At 41.8% G+C, this 24,758-nt stretch overlaps 1 protein-coding gene across 1 annotated transcript in view; it reads left to right on the top strand.

Moving 5' to 3' along the window:
• NKAIN2 (Na+/K+ transporting ATPase interacting 2) overlaps positions 1-24,758 on the top strand; it is a gene marked incomplete at its 5' end in the record, with an annotated part of 470,357 nt that overhangs the window by 300,985 nt on the left and 144,614 nt on the right. The window lies entirely within an intron of this gene.

Raw genomic sequence — 24,758 nt, 5'->3', positions numbered from 1 at the left:
GGCAGTGCAATGTAACAACTTTTTAATTTAATTTTTTTTAATTGACTGGTTGTTGTCAATATAGGATCATTAAAAATGGCTTTTCTCCCTAACTGCACTTTTGCAGGTTGATCATTCCTTAATTATACTGATCTCTCAGATGATGACTCCCAATAATGGCTCTTGGGCTGTAAATTAAGAGGTAAGAAGAGCTTAGGGATATGCTCAACAAGTGGAAATGTTGGGTTTAACAGAAAAGAACTTAAACAAGAATGGATTTGGTATCCTAGCAGGTTAAAGAACTGAAAACTGCACAGTTGTGCCTCCCATTGAGCACAATGCAATGGAAATGGGAGGGGATCATTAGAAAGATCTACTGCAGGATTGTGCCTCAGAGTTGCACTCCAACAAGTTTAAAACACACATTCTACAAGTTACAGTAACATATTTAGGGTTTGTTTTGCCCAAACAGAATCCCAGGGCAGGGAGAACAATTTAGAAAATGTGGTTATCTACTTGGTGTAGGGGTGGAGGGATTCAAAGGTACCATAGCAAAGCTTGGAAGAAAAGGGCTGGCTGCGTGCATGCCATTGTGTGTGTGTAGGTATTCCCTAAGGTTTATTTCAAAATATGTTGACTGGCCCTTCTTTGATATTAGACAATGCAGAACGAGCTCTAAAACATATAGGAAACAAGCTTCAGCGCAACATCTCCCCATGAGGTAAACCCATGAATATGTTTCAGGTGTCTCAGATATGAAAAACTATATAATTCTTAGAACGCAAATCATGAAGAAGCTACAGATATCCAATTATATCTTGAAAAATATATCATCAAATGTGATATAAGTAGCAGAAACTACAGATCAAGAGTTGGATCTATTGAACCACTTGTGCAAGGACTGCAGATCTTCCCCTATTTTTTAGGGTTGCCAAATCTCCCTTACCTTCTCGGCGGGGGATCCCTGGCCATCTCCCGGTGCGCGCGCCGCATCTACGTCACCCGGATGTGACGGCACACGCTGGGGCAGGGCCCCAGCCATTTGAGGGGGAAACTCTATGTTTTCCCCTCAAATGGCTGTGGCCCCGCCCCAGCGTGTGACATCACATCCGGGTGACGTGCACGCGGGGGTGGGGTTTCCCCCGGGTCCCGATTCCGCGGGGGTGGAAATCAGGGCTTGAAAGCGGGGGGAAATCTGCCCCCCGGGGGCATTTGGCAGCCCTACTATTTTTCCTTCCTCACCCCAGAAGTCCTTTCTGACACTGGGCAAGTTGATTACCAGGGCCATGGGCTGCAGTGAGGAAGGGGAAGGAAGCGAAATCAGTTGTTCCTTCCTCTCCTGTTGCAGACAGTTCCACTGATGGGAAAGGCATGAAGGGTGATTTTGCCCACTCCTTACAGCTGCTGACCAGCCCATGTGACTATTACTTCACGGTCTGGGAATTAACTTTCCCAGAAGGGACTGCTGGGGGTTAGGGGAAGCAGGGAAAATCTACAACCATCAGTGCCTTCTGCTGGGGGGAAAATACTGGATCTAAGCTCAGGCCTCTAGGATAAATATGATGTATCAAAGAGTTATCTAATACACTGGAGAAAATGTAATTAAAATATTAACTACAAATGATTTTTTTTAATTTTAATGTTTTGTGGAGAGACAGGGGATATTAATTTATCTCTTCATTAGCAGCACTTGTTTTTACATGGGGTTGTACACTGTATTTCCCAACAGCCATTGCCAAGCAGATACCAAGACTGGCAACTATTTATATGGGACAGACATGGAAAATATTCTCCTTTTAGAAATCTATAACAGTAGGGTCGATTGGGCCATCAGGACTTTAAAAGTTTTAAGGATTTGTGTAGGTACAGCTCTCTGCTCAAAGCTGTTGCCCACACTCTTTGTCCACCCTGCATAGGGTTGCCAGGTCTCCCCTGGCCCCTCATGGGGGATGTGGGGGTTGGGTTGCCAGATCCAGGTAGGGAAACTCCTGGAGATTTGGGGATGGAGCCTGGGGAGGACAGTGACCTAAGTGGGGTACAGTGCCACAGAGTTCACTCTCAAAGCATCCATTTTCTCCATGGAAACTGATCTCTGTCATCTGAAAAGAAGCTTGAATTCCGGGAGATCCCCAGGTCCCACCTGGAGGTGGCATCAATAATCCCTGCAGTGTGCAGGGCAAAATGTAGTGTTGATCCTTCCAGATGGATTAGTAGGAATGACTGTGCCTTAGATAAGATAAAATAGTGTAGAGCAAATACCCCTAATTATCTGGGTACTCTTTTTCTCAGTCAGGGGCCAAAGCAAGTAAAATGTCTTGTTATTTAAGGATTACCACTTATGTAAACAAGTTTAATTTAAATTACATCTCTCCTACATTTTCTGTGCTAGTTCTTAATGTCTTGGTTGTTTTTTTAAAAGTACTCTTTCATTTTTAGGTGCAGCTTTTCAGTGTTGCAAAACAAATATATATTATATATAGTGTACCACCTGCAGTATGCAGCTGTGCTAAGCAAAGCAACACTGTCAAGATGTTATTTGCTCTGTTTAGGATGAAGTCTGAGGCAAGATGAGATGAATGTAATGTTTCCTTTTACTTGCAGATCAGAAATAGGGTACACACTCAGGTTTCTGCTCTTAGGTTCACACAGCTGAGATGGGATGTTTAAAGCAACATCCATTTCTAGCAAGATACATGGAGGGGACCAACTGGTTTCGGGACAGGGGAGCCATGCAGTCTACAGTTCTAACAAATTAAGGCTTTGATCAGCCGTGCAGTTTGATCCGTTGCTGTTCCATTCCGGATTTAAAAAGCACAATCAGACAGCAACATCTGTCTGTCGTGCCTCAGTCATCTGCATCCTGTTCCTCCCCCCGTTTACTGCATGTTTCTTTAATACCTGTGAAAGCCCGGTCCTTTTGGACTGAGCTGGTTTCAAACCAGATTTTGTGTTAGCTGATTGCTCTGTCGAGCACCCAAGCCGTCAGGCAGGTCTGACTGGTCTCTTGTTTTCCAGCTGCCATTTTTAATTAGTTAGTAATGTGTGCATAATTGCATATTCGCACCTCTCTCTCTCCCTCTGTCTTCCACAGGGGCTTATCAAAACTGTGTTTTCTTTATAAAAACTCTCAAAGAAAGACACCTCTGTGCTTTAGCTTTTTTCTGTGCTTTGGGGAAGAGGTTAACTGAAAATATTAGAGAGGGAGGACTGCAGTGAACTACAAGGGTGTAGAATTTCCAATTTCCCGGGGGGAGCTGGGGCTGGGCCAGAGGCATTGCTGTGCTAGGAGCAAGGGTGGCTCCCGGGGGAGGCTGAGCACTTTCCTGAAAATTTCGGCGGGGGCTGAAGCCCCGCCGCCCCCACAAAGATTACGCCTATGGTGAACTACATATCTCAGCAGGCTCACCAGCACTTGTGCACATGCTCAAAGGACAAACTTTTAAAAAAATTGCTGACAGCCCCATGAACTACATATTCCAGCAGGCTTATCAGTGCTTGTGCGCATGCTCAAAGGACAAACTAAAAATATGGCCAACGACCCCACTCCCTGGTTGCTCTAGCTGCTGTTTTTTGTACTGAAGATGGAAACTCTTCACTCAATTGCAGTTTTAACTACACTGCTGTATTATACAGTATCTCACACTGTTCCCACCATCACCAAAAAAGATTTCCCCGTATATTTACAGCCACTTTATTCTGAGCTCTTGTCTAGCAACATGTTTTGCCTAAGCCATGGAGTCGAATCTGAATAAAATAAAGATCCACCAAATATTCACCAAATGCAAAATAAGATGTACAATATGTACATACAAATTGGCAATGATTCTGCTCTATCTTTGATTCTGCTCTGTCTGTGCAGAGAGAACAAGATACATGGTATCTGATTATATTGTTAATCTATGAATCCCCAAACCTTTTGTGCCTATGGGCACCTTAGCAATTCTGACACAGGGTGGTGGGTTCAGCCACAAAATGACTCCCACAGGAGGATAAGCCACCCACAAAATGGCTTTTGCAGGAGGCAGAACCAATTACAAAATGTCAGGGAATGAGATTATTCATGGCTCTAATAGCAACTCTCCAACATTTCAGACAGAAGCTCTGCTTAATCTGAGCCAGTTCGTACTGGCAAGGCGGGGTATAAATTGGAAGTAAATAAATAAATAAATAATAGAGCACTTTTTAAAAGAAAACATATAGTTTTAAAAAAAATTCTTGCTTACACAAAGCTTAGTGAACATTCTTTTGCTATGGTGGCAGCTGCTGCCAAAGCAATTTTTAAAAAATGTGTACATCTGGTCCCGTCTCCAATGGCCAGTCAGAAGCCCTGATGAGCAAAAGCCTCACCCAATCCTGCCTTCTTTCTAAAAACACTTGGTGGGTTCCACCCACTGACATATGATGGGAAACCCTGGTTTCCAGTATAATTATCTTGACACAAATAGGGATGGGTCATTCCCAGACATATGAGTTTATCCCACCCATCATCTGGAGGCATCTAGCAGACTGTTCCTCCTCAGGTTTACACATCCAGCACCATTCCTTCTCTGAGTATTCTGTTCAGCAAGGTCCTGTTGATTTTTTTTTGGGGGGGGCGGCAGGTACAGCTATTCCTTGTAAATGTCCTGCCATATTGCAGCATGTATGTCATAGTTTTCCCACAAATGGGGGAAGTGTGGTAAGGAACAAGAGGGTTATGCTGGAATTTTGGGAGCAGGGAGTAAAATCATGGTCTTAGATTCTACATAGTTTGTTTGAGAATTTCCCTGCTTTCTTTCATTTCCAGCTGGCATTTCTGCTGTGTTTGCTTCTATAAATAGGAGATATTTAAATGACAGAATCTGCATATATGCCTTTCAATATATTATACCAAGCTCTCCTTAGGAAACTTCATTTGATTTAATTCCTTTTTATCATAAATCACTTTCAGTTTTGTGGTCACTTAACATGGCACAAAATGATGTATGGTGCAGTCTTATTTTGGCTCCTCCATTTAACCAAAATATACATCTGACCTATGAGTTGGTTTGGTGATAAACGTATCTTAACTTATGTGGCTCCATACATTAAAATGTCTTCATTTACTTAATGGCTATTGATTTTGGCCCCGTGCTTCAAAGTCACCATTTCATTTTCAAATCCCCTATGGTTAACAGGCGTAAATATAATTCCATCAAAATAAAATCTCAGTTGCTTTATTCCAGCTACACGCTTCAAGTCTTCAGCATTATTCTAGCTCAATATAGGCAACCTGAAAATGAAATGTAGCAACAATCACAGTATTGTGTACATTTCATAATAAGTTTGTACTTGAAATCACTGGCACTAAAGTCCACAGATAAATGCTTAAATCCTTTCAGTTTCAGTCATATAGTATAGTGTACACTTAAGAAATCTAGTTAGCGTCCCTATACCAAATCATTTAACTTCTAGCCAGAGGTACACCTCAGTAATGATATATAGGGGCATTCTGGGTATACAGAGATATCTTGTTATCTTTTCTATACCAGATGATTTAACTCCCAGACAGACAGAGCCGTAGCTAAAGCCTTCCTAGTAGGGAGGCCCTGGGGAAAGTGGGGGGGCAGAATGTGTGTGTGCGCGCGCGCCGCGCACACATCACCCGGAAGTGGCGAAGCTGGGAAGAAGAACCGGTTGTGTCCCCACCTCCCACCTCTGCTTTTGCTCTCCGGATGGCACGACAACCTCCCCCCCCAAACAATGTTAAAGCAAGCAGGACAGATCGATTCTGCTCCTTCCAGATGTCGAAAAGTCCAAAGAATCTGCCTTCCTCCTCCCAAATGTTAGATTTCACCCCCCGCCCCTCGTCTTAATTGTAGGAATTAAAAACAACAACCACAAGAAGAAGAAGAAGAAGAAGAGCAAGCTAGAAGGTCTGCTGGCCCTTTAAAAATGCAAAAGGCAAAAAAAGAAAGAGGTGGGGGGAGCAGATGAGTCAGATTGTAAATAAACATTTTATTGCTCGGTTTTCTTTCTCTTCCTTCCTTCCTTCCTTCCAGCCATTTCGTCCTGGGTAACAATTGTTGCCAATTTCCAGGTGAGGGCTACAGATCACTCAATATTACAACTGCTCTTCAGGGACCAGAGATCAGTTCCTCTGGAGAAAACAGTGGACTCTTGTCATTATACCCTGCTGAGGTCACCACAGCAAAATGACACTGTTTGCCCAAAGCCAGAGTACTCCCCCAGAGCCTCTTTCTAGATCTCGTTGTATTTATTTCCACAACGGGCTTTACTGCTAGTGAAGTAAATAAAGGAAGTTTCAGGAAAAATGCTTGAAAAGAATGGAGAAAACAGAATCATGTGTGAGAAAAACCATGATATGGTCTGGTTGCATGTTCTGCTTATCCTATACATACAATTCCCTTACGTACCCTGTTTTCCTGAAAATAAGACCTACCCCAAAAATAAGCCCTAGCAGGATTTCTATGCATTTGTGGTATAAGCCCTAGTGTGTCTTCTTGAGAAAAAATAAATATAAGACAGTGTCTTATTTTCGGGGAAACATGATAGATGAAGAATTACCATTACTCTTGAACTGCAGTTGTTCAAGGCTAACGGTAATCCTTTGTCAAATAATGGCACAGAAAATAAGGGTGTAGCTTGCACTTGACCAGTGATCCCCTTTGTTGATACTAGTAATACTGAGAAACAGGGTTTAAACTTTTCTTATAAATAAATAATATGTCATGGATATGGCCAGAAATATAAGGGAACATTTGCTGGACTTTACTAAAAAAATAACAGAGGGTTTTGTGGAATTTATAAACGAACTTTCCTGGCCTCTCTGGAAAACATGCCAAGAAGGGGGTCTACAGATCCAGAATACAATAGCACTGAAGATCAGTAAGAAGAATACAAAATGGTAAAATAATTATGTGGCCATGTGTAGATTACATAAGATACAAGTTGTGAGGCGGCGGCGATGGGCGGGGGAGGGGGAGCAGAGCGGGAGGGAGGGGGCCCGCAAAACCAGTGGGGGGCTACGGGCCTGCAGCCTGAGGTACACCTCAGTAATGCTATAGGTTCATTCTGGGTATAGTACACAATGAAATAATTCCATTCTCTGCTTCCATTCAAATTTATAGACAATTCTATAAATATGGGAAGTGGTACTGATCAAGAGCTTCTTGCCTGTGACCTGCTTACTTTGGGAGTGAGAAACTTTTATGGACCCATGTAATTGCTCTCCTTTACTTACCTATGTAACAATGGATGGATGGTATAATGCTTTGTCTATGTTAAGAACACAATACTTATGTTTTAATTAAAAAGTTTGAATGGAAGCAGAGAATGGAATTATTTCATTGTGTACTATACCCAGAATGAACCTATAGCATTACTGAGGTGTACCTCAGGCTGCAGGCCCGTAGCTCTCAACCAGAACTCCCACCCTGTGAAGTTGGACGTTCCTATGATTCTCAGATGCTTCTGCACCTCAACAACTTGTATCTTATGTAATCTACACATGGCCACATAATTATTTTACCATTTTGTATTCTTCTTACTGATCTTCAGTGCTATTGTATTCTGGATCTGTAGACCCCCTTCTTGGCATGTTTTCCAGAGAGGCCAGGAAAGTTCGTTTATAAGTTCCACAAAACCCTCTGTTATTTTTTTAGTAAAGTCCAGCAAATGTTCCCTTATATTTCTGGCCATATCCATGACATATTATTTATTTATAAGAAAAGTTTAAACCCTGTTTCTCAGTATTACTAGTATCAACAAAGGGGATCACTGGTCAAGTGCAAGCTACACCCTTATTTTCTGTGCCTTTATTTGACAAAGGATTACCGTTAGCCTTGAACAACTGCAGTTCAAGAGTAATGGTAATTCTTCATCTATCATGTTTCCCCGAAAATAAGACACTGTCTTATATTTATTTTTTCTCAAGAAGACACACTAGGGCTTATACCACAAATGCATAGAAATCCTGCTAGGGCTTATTTTTGGGGTAGGTCTTATTTTCGGGGAAACAGGGTAGTATGCAATGGCCCCTCTTTCTATTACCATCCTCCCAATTTGCATATGTAAGCAACAGCACCTGGGGGGGAGGTGAAATAATTGCCACAAAAATTGTTCCATTTATTATTTTAGATAGGATAATCCCTGTGTATCGTATCCAAAATCCGAGGCAACAATAGTGTGCAGAAAACCCCCAAAAAGGAATGTTTGTGTGTTTTATAACTTTAATAATAAACAACTGTTCTACAAATCTGTGGTAAGGCATATTTTACATTTACACAAGGAGCAATCGCTTGGTTTGTTTTTAAAAATACACTACAGTATTTGATGAAACATTCCTAATAGTCAGAAATAGCCCTCATAAACATTATTATTTCTTATTTATTTTAAAATTCACACTTAGCTTCATAAGGTTCTCAAGACCGATGTAACAATAAAAATCATATAAAAACATCCGAAAACTGACACTCCAGATTCTAATAAATTTCAACACCTATAAAGTCAGAAAACAAGAGATTAGCTGCAGCAGTACAAATGAAAATTCATATGGATAACTCATAGATACACTTGTAGAACTTTTATCAAGTGTCCCCCATCCCCTTTCATAGACTTTTTAATCCCCTTGTCTGTAGTAATAGATGGCCACACTGTTGTCTCTGACACTGAGTGCTGACATAATGACTATCTCAAATAGATGAAGCTGACAGTGAGTGGCAAAGGAATTCAATATATTTTTAAAAATCACTTTAGAAGTTATGACTGTTTGTGTGTTCGTAATCATCATAATACATCAATGGCTAGAGGACATGAAGGCTAAATGGAACCACTGTATATCTCCATACCAAGGTGGTATATTCCTAAGTACCAGATGTCAGGGACAGACAAAGGATGGCCATTGCCTTCCAGCTGTGTTTTAGGAGTACCTGTTGGTCATTACTGGAAAGGAATGCTGGGCTACGTGTACCTTGGTCTATGTCATCAACACTGTTTTTATGATATGCTACATAGTAGTTCACAGGCCAAATGGGTAGGGAACTAGCAAGTTCTCTATGTGTCTTCTACCTTGTCTCATTTTGGCTTACTTATTTCATAAATTATGCTGTTTATGCCGTGGTCCAAATCTTAATCAAGAATGCAACAAGAGTGCCCTTCACCCACTGTTGGGTAAGCAAATATATGGTGTTAGTACAATACATGTTTATAATTCAAAAATTAGTGTTTAGTTGGCTCTATGGTGAATGGACATAGATAACAAACAAACAAAAAATCCCTACAGTTTTGTATCCTCACAGCAAAATGAGTTATCTGTTCTTTTAAAAAACTTGAACAAGGTAATAGTCACAAAATGAATTGCATCTGTATTGTAATAGGATTTGACTAAACTGGGAAGTAGATTGCATTGCACTTTTCAGATAGTTTTTCATATGGATATATTTCTATATTTTAGTATGCCAGTGGGGTAGCTGTGTTTCTCTACAGCAGCAAAAGAAAAACAAAGAGAGTCCAGTGGCACTTTAAAGATAAAGTTATTGTAGCATAAGCTTTTGTGGCCTTGAGCCGAAGCCACAAAAGCTTATGCTACAATAAATTTGTCTGTCTTTAAAGTTCCTCAGGACTCATATAAATGTTTTATTTTATTTTTGTGGGAATTACTTCTGGATTTATTTGTATTTAACTAAACTAAAGGGATGAAGATGGGCAAAAACTGCTAAGAGCTTCTGTGAGAAGAAAAGTCTGTGAGTTTCTGGGATTTGTGCACAGAAAGCTGTTGCCTTCCATTCACTGCTACCAGTTCCTGTCAAATTACATACCCAGTGTGCCCATACCCTCTAGGGGAAATGAAATGTATTGCACAGAATATTACGTGATGCCTTCAATCCAACAGGAGTAACAGAGAAAAATAAAATTCTCAAGTTGTATTAATTGCACCAATTTTTTTTATATACACTATTTATATCCTAAACTCTGAGTCACATAAGAATGTACAGCAACAAAAATACAAATCAGAATAAACATAATTTAAAATAATTTCAGTTTGATTCAATTAAAGGGCAGTGTCACATCCCAGGGCACTTAGCCTGGGGGGAGGAGTAGTAGAATATGAACACTGCCCTAAGCGTGCCAGCAGCACAGTAATGGGGCAGAAGAAGGAGCCCTGGGGGGGGGGGGTTGGTAAGAGCATGGCAGGAGCAAATAGGAGGAAGGACAACCAGGCACAGTTCCTGAGGCCTACTTGAGGGCAAAGGTGTCCTAGGGAGGAAAGATCTACTCAGGAATTAGGCACAGGACAGCAGGAGCCGGGTAGGTCCAGGCAAAGAAGGATTAAAAGGGTCCAGCTGGAGGTAATGGGGAAGTAGCTGGCTGGAGCCAGCTAGGAACAGGGATGGAGAGTAGCCAGCTTGGCTTGAGCTGTCTGTGGTTGGTAGGGACATAGGGTTCACAACAACTACCCCTGACTCAGATATGCATGGTGTACCTACAGCAGATATTAACCATGCTAGAAGACAAGGTGGCTGGATCTAGGAGTTAGTAAGACCAGGCAAAGGGCCTCAGTGAAACAGGACTAAGAAGCTGGGTGAAAACAGATAAACTAGCCAGGCTGCAGAGTGACTGTTAACCTTTGTAACTGGTGATTGAGACTGAGCTACACAATAAAAAGGGCAACCTCAGCTTCTCTTGGGTGTTGACTCATCTTTGACAATGTAGATACAAGGTGCAGCCCTGGGGAAATGTGTTCCTTAGCCATGGGGGCATAACATTCTAAGACAATTTTGTCTTAGAGCACAGAGTTCTTTGAAAATTTTGGAGCTGTTTTATCAGACCAAACTAGGAAGCAGAAAGATTAAATACAATATGGGTTAATTATGTTCATTTGTGGTACCTGTTCCTGAAGAAGAACTGTGGAAATGGGATATTACCGGTGACCCGTTAACAGGATCACCCTGTCTCCATCAACATCGGACCTTATTGCTTCAGTGAGAAAGACTGACTCAGATAGGAACTTTGTTGGGACTTGGAGGTGTTTTCAATAGTGAACTGACACCAGAGATATTTTGTATAATGTTCTTCATTCAGATTGGAACATTTGATAAAAAATTACATTTTTATAAACTCTTCCTTATCATATTCACGGGTTTCTATTCTTTCGTTAGCTTTTCCATACCGTGAATGTCCACTTTTTACTATGGGGGCACCACAGGCAGCAATAAAACCAATCCTCAATATTTTAAAAAAAGCAACCAGTAAAGTCGACTGAGAACTGGGCAAGGTGGGGGGGGGAATCAGAGTCCTGAGTGAACAAAATATTTTGGCCTTCCTGGTGCCTGAAGGATACCAGCTGTGCTTCAAAAGGAAGTGCATCCCACAGGTAGGATGCCATCACTGAGAAGGTACCATTTCCAAGCACCATCTACCTTACTTCCATGGGCAGGGACTCCAGGAGTAGTGCTTTGAATGAAGACCTTAACTGGTGAGCTGGATAGTATCGTAGGGGAACACTGGCCCTGAAGTGTGTAGAGCTTTAAAGGGAAGAACTAACACCTTGAATTGTGACCACTAATAGCTTGACAATAACCTGGCCACTGATCTTTAGACCAACTGATGTTTCTGGACAGTCTTCAAAGGCTGTAAAGTGCATTGCATTAGTCTAGCCTGGATACAGTCAGAGAATGAATCACCATACCCAAATTATAATTTCTGTAATCCTAGTCCTGTTACTGGATGTCTCATTATATTTGATTGCATTATTTTACACTGTATAATCTGCTTTGAGTATCAGCTAGAAAGGTGGGCTATAAATAAAGTAAATAAATGAACCACGTCTTTCAAGGACTGGTTGCTGCAGGTAGCCTATTAGCCAAAAGTGATAAGAGTGCTATGTGCCAGGGATGCAACCTGAACCTCCAGCTATTGACCAACCTCCAGCAGGACCTCCTAGCTATGCATCTGCTCTTCCAGGGGCAGCACAGCCTCCTTCCAGCACAGTCTGACCTCTGAGCGGCTTTGTCATTGACTAAGTCTTGTCTGAATTAAACTTCAATTTATTGATCTCCATCCATCCCATTACCTTCTCCAGTCACTTGTTCAGCACCCCCATGGATCTTCCTGGGCTGAAGCTAAAATTTAGTGTGCCAGCACCCCCTTGCGCAGCTTAGAGGGAACTTTGCTCTCAACTCCCAGGTTAGCCAGTTGCTCCATAAGGCTACCATGGTCAGTGATGTTTATTCTCACCTGAGGGATCTACAACAAACCTTTTTGGAATAAAAGTAGGCTTGCCAGTCCCTAGGTCTGAGTATGCCCCCTCCCCCAGTTTCCAGGGCTTCAGCCTGCCACTGGCCAGCTGGCCACTGAGAGGAAACCCTGCTCCCAAATAGCCATGTCCCTGCGTGACTTCCCCAATGTGATGGCCTCACCCAAAATTGACGTTATCACACCAGGATGCTCTGGTTTGAGGGCAAAACTCTATGATTTTAAGCCAATTTTACCATAGAGTTTTGCCCTCAAACCAGAGCTTCTCCGCATGATGTTCCCAGCAGGATGATGTCAGTTCTGACATCGTGACGTCGGGGACATCCCAGAACACCCCCCAAATCCCCCCACCAGAATGACGAGGGGACCTGTCAACCCCAAATGAAAGTATCCACCTGATGAATTCAAGAAACAAGATTAACAAAGCCAGAATGGTACCAGAGAAAACCTGTTGGAAGACAGGCCCAAAAGAGACAATAACAGAATATCACTAGTGGTCACATACAGCTCGCAGCTTAAAATAGTTCAACACATCATCAGCGACTTACAACCTCAATGGATAATGACAGATCTCTTTCACAAGTACTAGGGGGCAAACCTTTTGTTGCACACAGACAGCCCCCAATCTTAAACAACTCCTCATCCACAATAATATAATGTTTAATTTGAACATGGATATTGGTACCAAAGCTTGTAGTAAACCCAGATGCCAACTTTGCTGCCATATACATCCAAACAACACAATCACTGGTCCTAACAACATCAACTACACCATCTCAGGCTCATTCACTTGCTCATTTTCTAACACTATATGCCATTAAATGCCAACAGTGCCCTTCAGTTCTCTACATAGGGCAAACAGGCCAAACCCTGCACTAAAGGATAAATGGACACAAATCTGACATCAAAAATCACAAAACTGAGAAACTTGTAGGAGAACATTTCAACCTCCCAGGGGAACCTCAAAGTAGCTGTTTTATTGCAAAGGAATTTCAAAAACAGACTGGAACGGGAGATTGCTGAATTACAAATTATTATAACACTCAGGACAATGGAACCCCCAAGGCTTAACAAAGATATTGGGTTCTTATCTCACTACACATGCTAAGTCATTCAGTTCTTGCTTATACCAAGAATCAAACTTTGTTGGTCTTAAATGTTCCACTGGACTCAAACTTAGTTCTCACATCTGTTTGTTAATTCTTATTTCTATGCTAAATTGCAGCTATACACAAGTCTTACCAACTGCTTTAATCCAATCTTAGCTATACTTATCACTCAGTTACATATGCATCTTGGCATATGTAACTGAGTGATATGCATCTTGGCATATGTAACTGGCAACTAACCCCCCACCACCACCTATATGTAAGGCTTGACGAAGACTGTTTCAATTGTATCTGAAGAAGTGTGTGTGCACATGAAAGTTTATACCCAGAATTAAACCTTATCGTTCTTAAAGGTGCCACTGGACTCAAACTTTGTTCTTCAGCTGTTTCCTCTGCTTATGTAAATACACTGTTGAGCACAATATTAAGAACAATACACCATTACTAGTCTAGAAAAATCAGTCAGCATAAGACATTTTTTCATATACTGTAAACACATCATCACTAACAGCTTACATACAACCAACAAATATAATTTATATAAAGACTGGTCATTTCCCTATTGATCCTGCTGAGTGCCTTCCTATATTATGTACCATGTATTGACTGCAATTTTTCTTCTGTTGTAGTGAGATTAAAGTAATACATTACAAGAGTGATCATGATACCATTACCAACCTTCCTTTGTGTTTAAAAGCAAAATCCGGTAATCGAGTTGGCAGTTCTAGTTTTTTTAATAGGAAATGCCTCCTATTCAGAACAAGAATTAGAGTTGAATCGGGTTTTCAGGAGCAAGTATTCGTTAATTGGCTGCGATCACACATGCTAAATAATCTCCTTTCAATCCACTTTCCAACTGGATTTTACTGTGTGAATTTATTTTAGGGCTTAGGCAAGTGTTCAGCAGCAAATACAGCGGATGCCTGCTAGTACTTGAGATATGCTATCCTAGACAGGTTATTAAGTTTGCCGCAAGGTTTCCAATGGGACCCTGGAAAATATGCTGCTATCTTAAGAGTTTTGTGCTCACAAACAGAAATTATTGTGCCTTATGTCCTTTATATATATCATGGTCCTTGAAAAAGATTTTATTCGAAACGGGTAAATTACTAGAGTCCCATGGGACTAGTGATTGTGAAACTGACAAGGTGCTGTTTGAATGTTTGAACAGAATGTAAAACTGCACTTTGATGTATTGTTTGGGTGAAACCTATGTTTGATAATAGTTGACACCAATATTTATATAAATAGGAGGAGGAAAAGATTGGATTTATACCCCGCCCTTCACTTGGAGTCTCAGAGCGGCTTACAAACTCCTTTCCCTTCCCCTCCCCACAACAGACACCCTGTGAGGTGGGTGGTGCTGAGAGAGCTCTGACACAAACTGCTCTTTTTCAAGGACAGCTGTGCCAGAGCTTGTGACTGACCCAAGGTCACATCAGCAGGTGCAAGTGGAGGAGTGGGGAATCAAACCCGGTTCTCCCAGATTAGAGTCCGCACACTTAACCACTACACCAAAATGGCTGTATTTCTAGTATAGAAAAATTTAAAAAATTAAAAGCACAAAATTGATCTACCTTAAACATACATCTATTATACACAGTGCTATATACGTTTGCATACCCACCTGGAGGTTGGCAACCCTATGTTTTGGTCTGTTCGCATTCTCCTTTTTCAGAAGTGTCAGTGCTCAAGTGAGCTTGTAAATCATAGCTTCAGATTTGGCAAGCCCTTTATCCAGCTGCTTGTTGTGGCCAGTGTGGAAAGAGATGAAGGTGGCCTCAGCCCACAGGCTGAGGCACAAATGGGAAGAAGAGAGAGCTTCTGCCTACCCTTTTTTTTTTTTTTTTAAGCTACCAAGGATCCAATTACCATGACCAATTGACTGGGCTTTCTGGGGTTTTGCATTAATCGTTTAAAAGGCATATTTCTCCCATTCCATGTCCTAAGTTGTACATTTGGCTTTTGTGTCATATGCAGATGAACATAAAGTTAAATGTCAGAATTTTATCTTCTATATCTGAAACACTTAAAATCGAGTTTCAGTTGAATGTCATTAGTCTGCCACTTTCTGTTAGCCTGGCTCAGAACAGTATTACAGCATCCAGAATCTGAAGGTGGGAGAAGCGAATGTGATTTTAGAATTCTGTTTTGCTGGAAGTGATTTTCATTATGCTTGCTGTCAATCAAATACTGCTAGAGGTTTTAAAACAACGAGTGCGATCTATTTATTCCTGGGCAAACCCAGCATTCAAGCTGGCTTTTAGAAAAGAGATGTATGTATTATAGATCATAAGGTTATGAGTGAAAGTTTATCTTGAGAGAAGCCACTAAGGCTTTCTATGAATCTACAGACTGGTAATGATTTGTTGGGGTTAAATGAGCAAGATCTATTGTAATCATGTTTGGGCAATCTGAGCACACAGCAGGGAAAATAATCTTACATGATTAAGATGGAGCTCTTTGCTAGGTCAGTACAATTCTTTTTTTAAAGGCTGAATAATTGATTCTAACTGATATAGATAGGCGTTACAAAAAGACTAGTCCTTCAGTCAAGACCAAGTAAAATTAGTAGATTGAGAGAAGGCTATGAGCCACAACACACTGGTAATGTATTAACGCTGTCATGTCTTATTACCAAAGAAGTGACTTCAGCTTTAGGCTGCTATGACATTGCCTCAGAGCATAGTATATTGCCGAGACTCTGCTTGACAGTAATATTAAGGAACATATCATTAGTGGTGAGAACTGGGAAGTACTGAAGAAGAAGCGACGTCTTTCCCCCCTCTTGCCGTGATAAGGTATTATTTATCAGGGCTGATTTACTCAGTCACAAGAAAACCACTGCTTTTTAAGGGAATTTCATATATAAAACCTGTCCTTGATCTTTTACAAACTACTTTTTATTTTAAATTATATTTGATGGAAATCGTACGGAATAATTCTACCATTTTGTCAGTGCCGTAGTGAATTCCATGCAGAGGATTCATGAATACCAACCTTAAACTGCTCTTGTGTTATCTTTTGGCTAAAGGTTATTATAAGGCACTTGCAAAATGCATTTTGTATATTGGAGGGTGTGTATAATACAGGATCAAGATGTTTTAGTATCAGTGTGTCAAAGTGACAGAGCAACTGTAGGCTTTAAGGAGAACTCAGCAAAGTGGGTAGTTCCAAAAACATAATACAAGGCTTTACTGTATTTTTGTTACTCCCCCCCCAAAAGACCCTAAAAGACCAACAACCTGGTTTCTTAGAAATCCTCAGTGCTTCCTCAGTATTGTTGTTTCCAGGGTTTCCTAGGAGAAAGCCACTGGTTTTTACACTGGTTTATGTCTTCCGGTACATGTAGGTGTACTTAAGTTCCTCTGATTGTTTCTGAAGACTAGCCTACTATTTCCTTGTTTTCATCCACTGCTTTGATGCCATCGCTTTCAATGGGCTTAGACATGAGTAACTCTGCATAGGATTGCACTGCTAGTTGTCTTGCTTTCAGTAGGAGAGATTTAATGCGTTTAACTCTCTCACTAACAGGACTTTCGTTTTTTTAATCGTTGCTTGGAGTCTATGTTTTCTCATGGCAACTCCTTTCCCTGCAATAATCCAAATGGAAAGGTTGTTTTCCTTGGGCATCTTCACGTATTACAGAAAGTGCCAAGAAACAGATGTGTGAATGATACCTGCATCCACTTGGATAATGTATGACTAGTAAAGCCATACATAAAGATGCACTAACTCCCCATTTAACTATTTTTCAAAGAGTCCCTGAAACTGGATGCACCGATCACTAGGTCATCAACTGGGTACTTTCTTCAGTGTGCAAAGTAGCCCTGGATCATACCTCTTACTGAAAGCACTGCATGCATGATAGCTAGAGTCAAGTCCAGTAGCACCTTATGGACCAAGATTTTCGGAGCATAAGCTTTTGAGAGTCAAATCTCCTTTTGGCAGAGCTTTGACTCTCAAAATCTTATACTCTGAAAATCTTGTTGATCTCTAAGGTGTTACTGGATTCAATTCTAGCTGTTCTACTGCATACCAACATGGCTACCCTCTGAAACTAACTGCATGTATGACGTACTCTGTCTAGACAAAAAGGAATGAATGACAGAAAGAATAATTATGATTAATATTTTAATTTTTATTGGGTGGTGCCTTCAGAAATCAAAGGCTTTGTTAAACCTGAGTTCAGAATTTATGGGAAATAGTGGCTTAAAAATCGTGGACCTTTAGGATGCAATCAGGAAACCACTTACTGCGCAACAATCCCATGGGTATTTCACAGTAAGTTGTTTGTGATGACAGTAAATAATTGACCCTTTACTGAGTGTGTGCTGTCACAGCTGTAGTTTTAGTGGGGGAAGTATTGGAGCAAAACTGGAGCCCAACAATATAATGAAATACCTCATAGCCTTTACTAATGGTTTCTTACTAAACAACTCTGGTCACTTGTCAGTACAACTTGGTGTAATGGACTGAATGTTGTATTTGACTAGTAAGACCAAATTCAAGTCCCATCTCAGCCATGAAACCCCCTGGATATGTTTGGAACATTCACGGGCTTGGTTTAGATGTCACAAAAACATGTGTATTGTTATTTATTGTTTATTGTTAATGTGATCATTTGAATGCAGGTCATTAATTAGGGTAAGTTAGTGATCATCAAAGCCAGGTCTGAATGCTTGGTTTGAAGTCAGGTCTGAATGCTTGGTATGAAGTTGGTTTATTACCGAAGAGGAGATTGAGGGGGGACATGATTGCTCTCTTTAAATATTTGAAAGGCTGTCATTTGGAGGAGGGCAAGGAGCTGTTCCAGTTGGCAGCAGAGGATAGGACCCGAAGCAGCAGGTTTAAATTACATGCAGAAAGATATCGGCTGGATATAAGGAAAAACTTTTTCACAGTCAGAGTGGTTCAAAGGTGGAATCAGCTGCCTAGGGAGGTGGTTAGCTCACCTTCACTGACAGCTTTCAAGAAGAGGCTGGACGAATATTTGTCAGAGATGCTTTAGCCTGGTCCTGCATTGGGCAGGGGGTTGGACTAGATGGTCTGTATGGCCCATCCAACTCTATGATTCTATGATTACACTTAATAACGGTTTCATTGAGGGTTTTTAAAAAACATTTGTGATTTATCTGCCAACCTGACAGTCCCTCCACCCAGTTGGCAGAAAAACGTCTTCTGTGTGCAGCGGGTCCCATTCTTTGGGATTTTTTGATCTGTGCAGAGTCTAGGTTCACAGATATCCAAGATATATGATATAAGGAGTGTCCTGTTTTGCACTATTGACTATTTTGCATTCTGAAAGACTCATGATGTGGTGATGCTATATGATACTATGATGAAAGATTCATGGGAGTGGTATGTATTGCAGTATTCCCATAATGAGTGCAATGTGTAACCCAACTCATAGTCACTTCCACAGAAACAGAAATCCAATTTCTAGATCCTCTGAAGATCAATTCATGCATATGAGAACATTCCATCCTTTTATCAGTTTAAGGCCCTCACGTGCAATCTTGTTTTTTTAACTAGGCACTGCCTACATTTGGTAAATCATCGTCTGCTAGTTACTAGATTTGTATCCAAGCTGCATTGCCTATTTCGAGTGTAGTTTTTTTCTGTTTTTTTCACCGTGTCTTTCTTCACAAGCATTCCTTCATTCTGTTTCTGCTGCAGAAACAGGGAGAGGCAGCTTGAAGCGAGCAGCTGCTCTCAGACAAAGCAGGTAAAAATGCAAGAAAGACTGTTGAATCCATAACAATAAGCACATCATGACATAATTACAGTAAATCTCCAGAGTGGTTTTTATGCACATAATGCCATATGTTTTCAGAAGAAGAAGTGTGCCACGGTGTGCTATAGTGGAATGTAAGCATCTTCTAACAATATTCCGGGTAGCATAGAATTCATTCTTTTAATCTGGGAAATTAGCATATATGTATCTATTGACAGAAAAGAGAATACCTTGTTTAAGAGAGCTGGCATATAAAAATTTAATAATGATCTTCTTTCAAGTTAAAGAGTAGAAACAGACAAAAGGAAATGACTGACAGATATATAAATATTCTACTATGCAGCAGCTACTCTTTCATTAATGTTCCTATGATGCTCATATTTTTCTCTCTTTTGCTTTGGTCTTTTTTTTCATTCATCCTGACAACAACTCTATGATGGTAACAATTCTGAATCACTAATATTAGCATTTTATGGACAGAAAGCTTATAGTAACTGTTCCATATGTTCTTATAATTAGAATTATATTTATTTAGTATATCTCTGTTCTGTCCTTCCTGTAAAAAAAACTTACAGCAACATGCATGTTATTATTGTTTCTATAACTCTTTGAGGTCTGTTAGCCTGTGCACTATAACCGAGTAGGCTTTTGAACGCAAGCCTACAAAGTCCAGCATTCTGTACAATATGCCACAGTATCTCACATGCTTTGCCGCATACCAAAAAAACCCTCTTTTGTGTTATGTCAGATACAATGTAACAAAGGGAAAGCAAAACAAAAATGGCTTGGCTGGTCTTCTGCTTATCCAAGACCTAAAGGTATTTGCATATTGCAAATAATGAGTTATAAATGATAGGGAAGAATAAATGGAAAAGACATGGTTGACCCTTGGTAGCCATTTGCACAGAGGAAACCACCACATTCCTTCTGTTCTGTAAAATACATGGTTGACCCTTGGTAGCCATTTGCTTTCCCCTAGCTCCATCAATCAAAACGTAGCCCACAGAGCAAACCACCACATTCCTTCTGTTCTGTAAACACTGGTGTGAAGTATGGTATGAGATAGACACGCTTTTGTTTCACCTTGTAAACATGCCATGAAATCCTATTGTAAAATTCAGCTTTCCACCACATTACACTGAATGAGATAGCTGTATGTGTATTTGCACAAGTTTTGTATGATTTCTTGCATGGCATCAACATCTCTCTAGCAAAAGCACCCCTTAAGAATCTGGACGAGGAGGAATGAATGAGTTTTTGCTAAATCTAGCAATGGCTTATTCATCCTTGGGAAGAGCTACTTTGCAATGGTCAATGCCATGCAATGAGATCATGGCAGGATGAGTTTTTGGTCCTATATAGTATACAGTTAGATTGAGTATGTGTACATATTGCATCAACCTTTTTGTGATTAGAGTTTTGAGATTTGGGGTTATGCTATGGCCAGGAGCACTGATGGCATTCAAAAAAGATTAGGCAGTTTAATGTATGATAGGTCTATCCATGGCCTCTCACCATGATGATTAATGGGGACCTCAGCCTCCAGAGACAGTAAACCTTGAATACTAATTTTAGGAAGTAACATCAGGGGGAGGCTTTGGCCTCCATGCTGTGTTTATTTGTCCTCCAGGGCACCTGGTTGGTTGGCCAATGCATAAAACAGACTGAAGGACTAGTTGGAACACTGGTCTGATAGAGTAGGGCACTCCTTCCATTTTTATATTATGCTGTACTCTGTTTTGCAGAGTATTTGTTGGTATAAGCTAGGTGTTTTGTTTTTTTAATGTCTTTATTTGACTTTGAGTGGGCTAATAGGATTTACTGTTCCTACAGCCTATCCATACAAAATAGCTTATCAATATAGACAATGCCTTGTGGTCTTTCAAAGATTAATAAACTGTACTCTCCATGTCCACTTCAGGAAATAACTTCCTCTCCTGAAGAGTCAAAAACAAACAGACTGATTGGTTTGTTTGTTTGTTGTTCCTCCCTCTGAGCTCCTTCTCAGTGGAGGGTGGTAAGCAGTGGTGGTTGGTTGGTTGTTCCTCCCTCTGAGTATACATTCTCATGTGAAATCGCTTAAAGGACAGTTGGTGTTTTCAGTATTAGCTGGTGACACTTGCCCAAATTTCAGATGATGGAGGTAGCCAGAATTTAGTTACAGAGTCTATTGTGATAAAGAAATACAGGATGCCCCAATTAACACCCAAGAGACCAGTCCCCCGGAAAAATCATCCTCTCTCCTGGGAACCAAACAATAACATTCTGGGGTACCAGGCTGAGACGAAATAGCCTCCTATTATTTAGTTATTTTTTATATCAGATTTCTACCCCACTCTCCCAGCCAAGGCCAGCTCACGGCAGCTTACATAAAATCAACACATAAATTGCAGTAAGTTGATTAAAACATTTAAAACAATGTTAAAACCATTTAACCGTCTAATATAATAAGTGCTGGTATTGTCTTCATTGATTATACGATGGCTGCCAGACTCAGTTCTCTCTTCACATAGTTGGCCCCTAGGTCTTCTTCAGATGACTTTCAGGTGACTGGCACAGGCTGTTATTAAAAATACCAGGGACAACAGGGCTCTCTGTCCTTCAACTGCTAGTTGTTAATGATGTTTAATGGTGGCCGTGTCTCCAAAAACCTGGTGGAAGAGCTCCGTTTTACAGGCCCTGCAGAACTGTAAAAGATTCCACAGAGCCCTGATCTCTTCTGGGAGCTCGTTCCACCAGAACAGAGCTGTCACCGAGAAAGCCCTGGCCCTGGTTGTCACCAGCCTGGCCTCTTTAAGACTCTGGAGGGCCAATAAGTTCTGGGCCCCTGAACACAGTGCTCTCTGGGGAACATGTGGGGAAAGACGGTCCCTCAGGTATGTAGGCCCCTGACCATAAAGGGAACATATGGAAACAAATAGGCAAGACAGAAATAACCATTTTCTGACGTGCCAAGAAAAGGTACCATAGAAAGGGTTTTTTAAAAATATCCTAAGTTCAGAGCCATAAAATCAAGGATGGTTATTATTAGGTAAGAGAAAAAGGCAGGAAGTATGGGGACTCAACCTCCAGTTCAGGATAAATGAAAGAGAAACCCATCCAGCTGGGAAAATAGAGTTAAAAGGTTCAGCACACTCTGTAAAAGCATGCAAGCAAAGAACGGGAAATGGGGAGAATCTGTTTCAAAGTTCCAGCTTTGTTTGAGCCTGTTCCTCAGAAGGGAATGTCAAGTTAAAACCAGTGAATTGTGCAACCTAGTTAGCTTCATGGCTTTGTTTTCTTTTTACTAATTTCTGTTGACACTTCTGCTAATGTTCTGATACTTGTATCCTGTTCTCAGTGCTCCTGGAAATTAAAGTAAAGGTAAAGGTTCCCTTGCTCGAAAGCCAGTCGAATCCGACTCTAGGCTTGCGGTGCTCATCTCCGTTTCAAAGCCGAAGAGCCAGCGCTGTCCGAAGACGTTTCCATGGTCATGTGGCCAGCATGACTAAACACCAAGGCTCACAGAATGCTGTTCTGGAAATTAGAGAAGTATATTAATGAATAAAGGTTTTTTCCCCCCTTTTTAACTCTCTCAGACTGTGACAAAAAGGTTCTTTTCCAAGTGTCTGGCCATTTACTCCCAATACTTATACCAAACCACCTGACCAGTCTAGAGAGTTAGCACAGAAGAGAGAGGGAAGTGTGTAGCAGTTACAGCTAGGGTTGCCAAAATCCCCAGTCCAGGCAGGGGGTTCCCTGATTTTCGGATCTACAGTCCACCACCAGCTAGCTGGTCAGTGGGGGAAGCCCCACCCCTGAACAGGGACATCACCCAGCAATGTCCCCAGTGTGATGACATCACCCAGAAGGGACATTATCGTGATGGGGACATTGGGGAGTGATGCTTTAGTTTTTTGTTAAACTCTATGGTTTTTATTTATTTATTATATTTATATCCCGCCCTCCCCACAGACGGGCTCAGGGTGGTTTACATTTATTGGCACCCTGTGCCAAATCACAATAAAACACTTAAAAACAAGTTAAAACAACCAAACAAAAGACAATTCATACTTTAAAGTGCTCGGCATAGTGATCATTCCTTCAGTAAATTAAGATGGTGTATTGTCAGATGTAGTTCTAAAACCCCAATTCATCGGTATCCTGGCCTCCCGCAACAGTAGGGCTCGTTCTCCATACAGGGCCACCTTTGTCATAGATGTTGGTAATGAAATGGTTAGCGGTGGTAATGGTGGTGGGAGGCTTCTAGTTGAAAGCCTGGTGGAAGAGCTCCATCTTACAGGCCCTGCGGAACTGTACAAGGTCCCGCAGGGCCCTGATCTCCTCCGGGAGCTCATTCCACCAGTGAGGAGCCACCACTGAAAAGGCCCTGGCCCTGGTAGCCGCAAGCCTGGCATCCTTGGGGCCTGGAATAGTTAGTCGATGTTGTGACCCCGACCGTAGTGCTCTCCAGGGTATGTATGGGGAAAGGTTGTCCCTCAGGTATGTCGGACCCTGGCCATAGAGGGCTTTAAAGGTAAGTACCAGCACCTTGAAGTGAATTCGGTATGCTATTGGCAGCTAGTGCAGTGCCTTCAGGACCAGCTGGATGTGCTCCCATTTAGGGAGACCCATCAACAGCCTGGCCGCAGCATTCTGCACTAGCTGCAGCTTCTGGATTTGCAACATGGGCAGCCCCATGTAGAGAGTGTTACAGTAGTCCAACCTTGAGGTTACCGTTGCATGGATCACTGTAGCCAGGTCGCCACAGTCAAGGAAGGGAACCAACTGTTGGATCAGCCGAAGATGGTAAAAGGCCGACCTAGCTGTGGCTGCCATCTGGGCCTCCATTGTTAAGGAGGGGTCCAGGAGCACTCCCAAACTACTAACCTCCAGCACTGGCACCAATGGCGCCCTGTCAAAGGTCGGGAGCGGGATCTCCCTCCCCCGACTGCTACGACTCAGGCACAGGACCTCCGTCTTCGCCGGATTTAGTTTTAGCCGGCTCAGTCTCAGCCAACCATCCACGGCTTGCAGTGGCCAGTCAAGGTCTTCTGGGCTGGAGTCCGACCAGCCACCCAACATCAGATAGAGCTGGGTGTCATCCGCATACTGGTGACATCCCAGCCCATGCCTCCGGACAATCTGGGCAAGGGGGCGCATATAGATGTTAAACATCGTCGGGGAAAGCACCGCCCCCTGAGGCACACTGCACTCAAGGGGGTTTCTCCTGGACTGCTGTTCCCCTAGCACCACCCTTTGTCCCTGACCCTGGAGAAAAGAAGCAAGCCATTGCAAGGCAAGCCCCTGTATCCCCACGTCAGCGAGGTGGCTGGTCAGCAACTGATGGTCGACTGTGTCAAACACAGCTGACAGATCTAACAGCAACAGTACTGCTGAGCTGCCCCGATCCAGATGTCTCCGGGGGTCGTCAGTAAGGGCAACCAGCGCTGTCTCCATCCCATGTCTTGGGCGAAAGCCAGACTGGAAGGGGTCTAGGACCAAAAACAGAGTGTCACCACTGACATCCCCAATGTGATGACATCACTTACTAGAGTGTCACCACTGACATCCCCATTGTGATGACATCACTTCTGGGTGATGTCATCATGGCGTATGCACCAGAAGATCCCATCAAGCAGGCTGGAGCCCCCTACCAGCAGTCAGTAAGAATCTGGCAACCTTAGTTAAAGCACACATGTAGGTTGCCTCTGTCATTG

Source organism: Gekko japonicus, unplaced genomic scaffold (assembly GCF_001447785.1).
Source record: "Gekko japonicus isolate JY-2015 unplaced genomic scaffold, Gekko_japonicus_V1.1 scaffold186, whole genome shotgun sequence".
NCBI classification, from domain to species: Eukaryota; Metazoa; Chordata; class Lepidosauria; order Squamata; family Gekkonidae; genus Gekko; species Gekko japonicus.
Note: the sequence above shows the minus strand (reverse complement) of the source record. Positions and strands in the feature narration are given on the sequence as shown.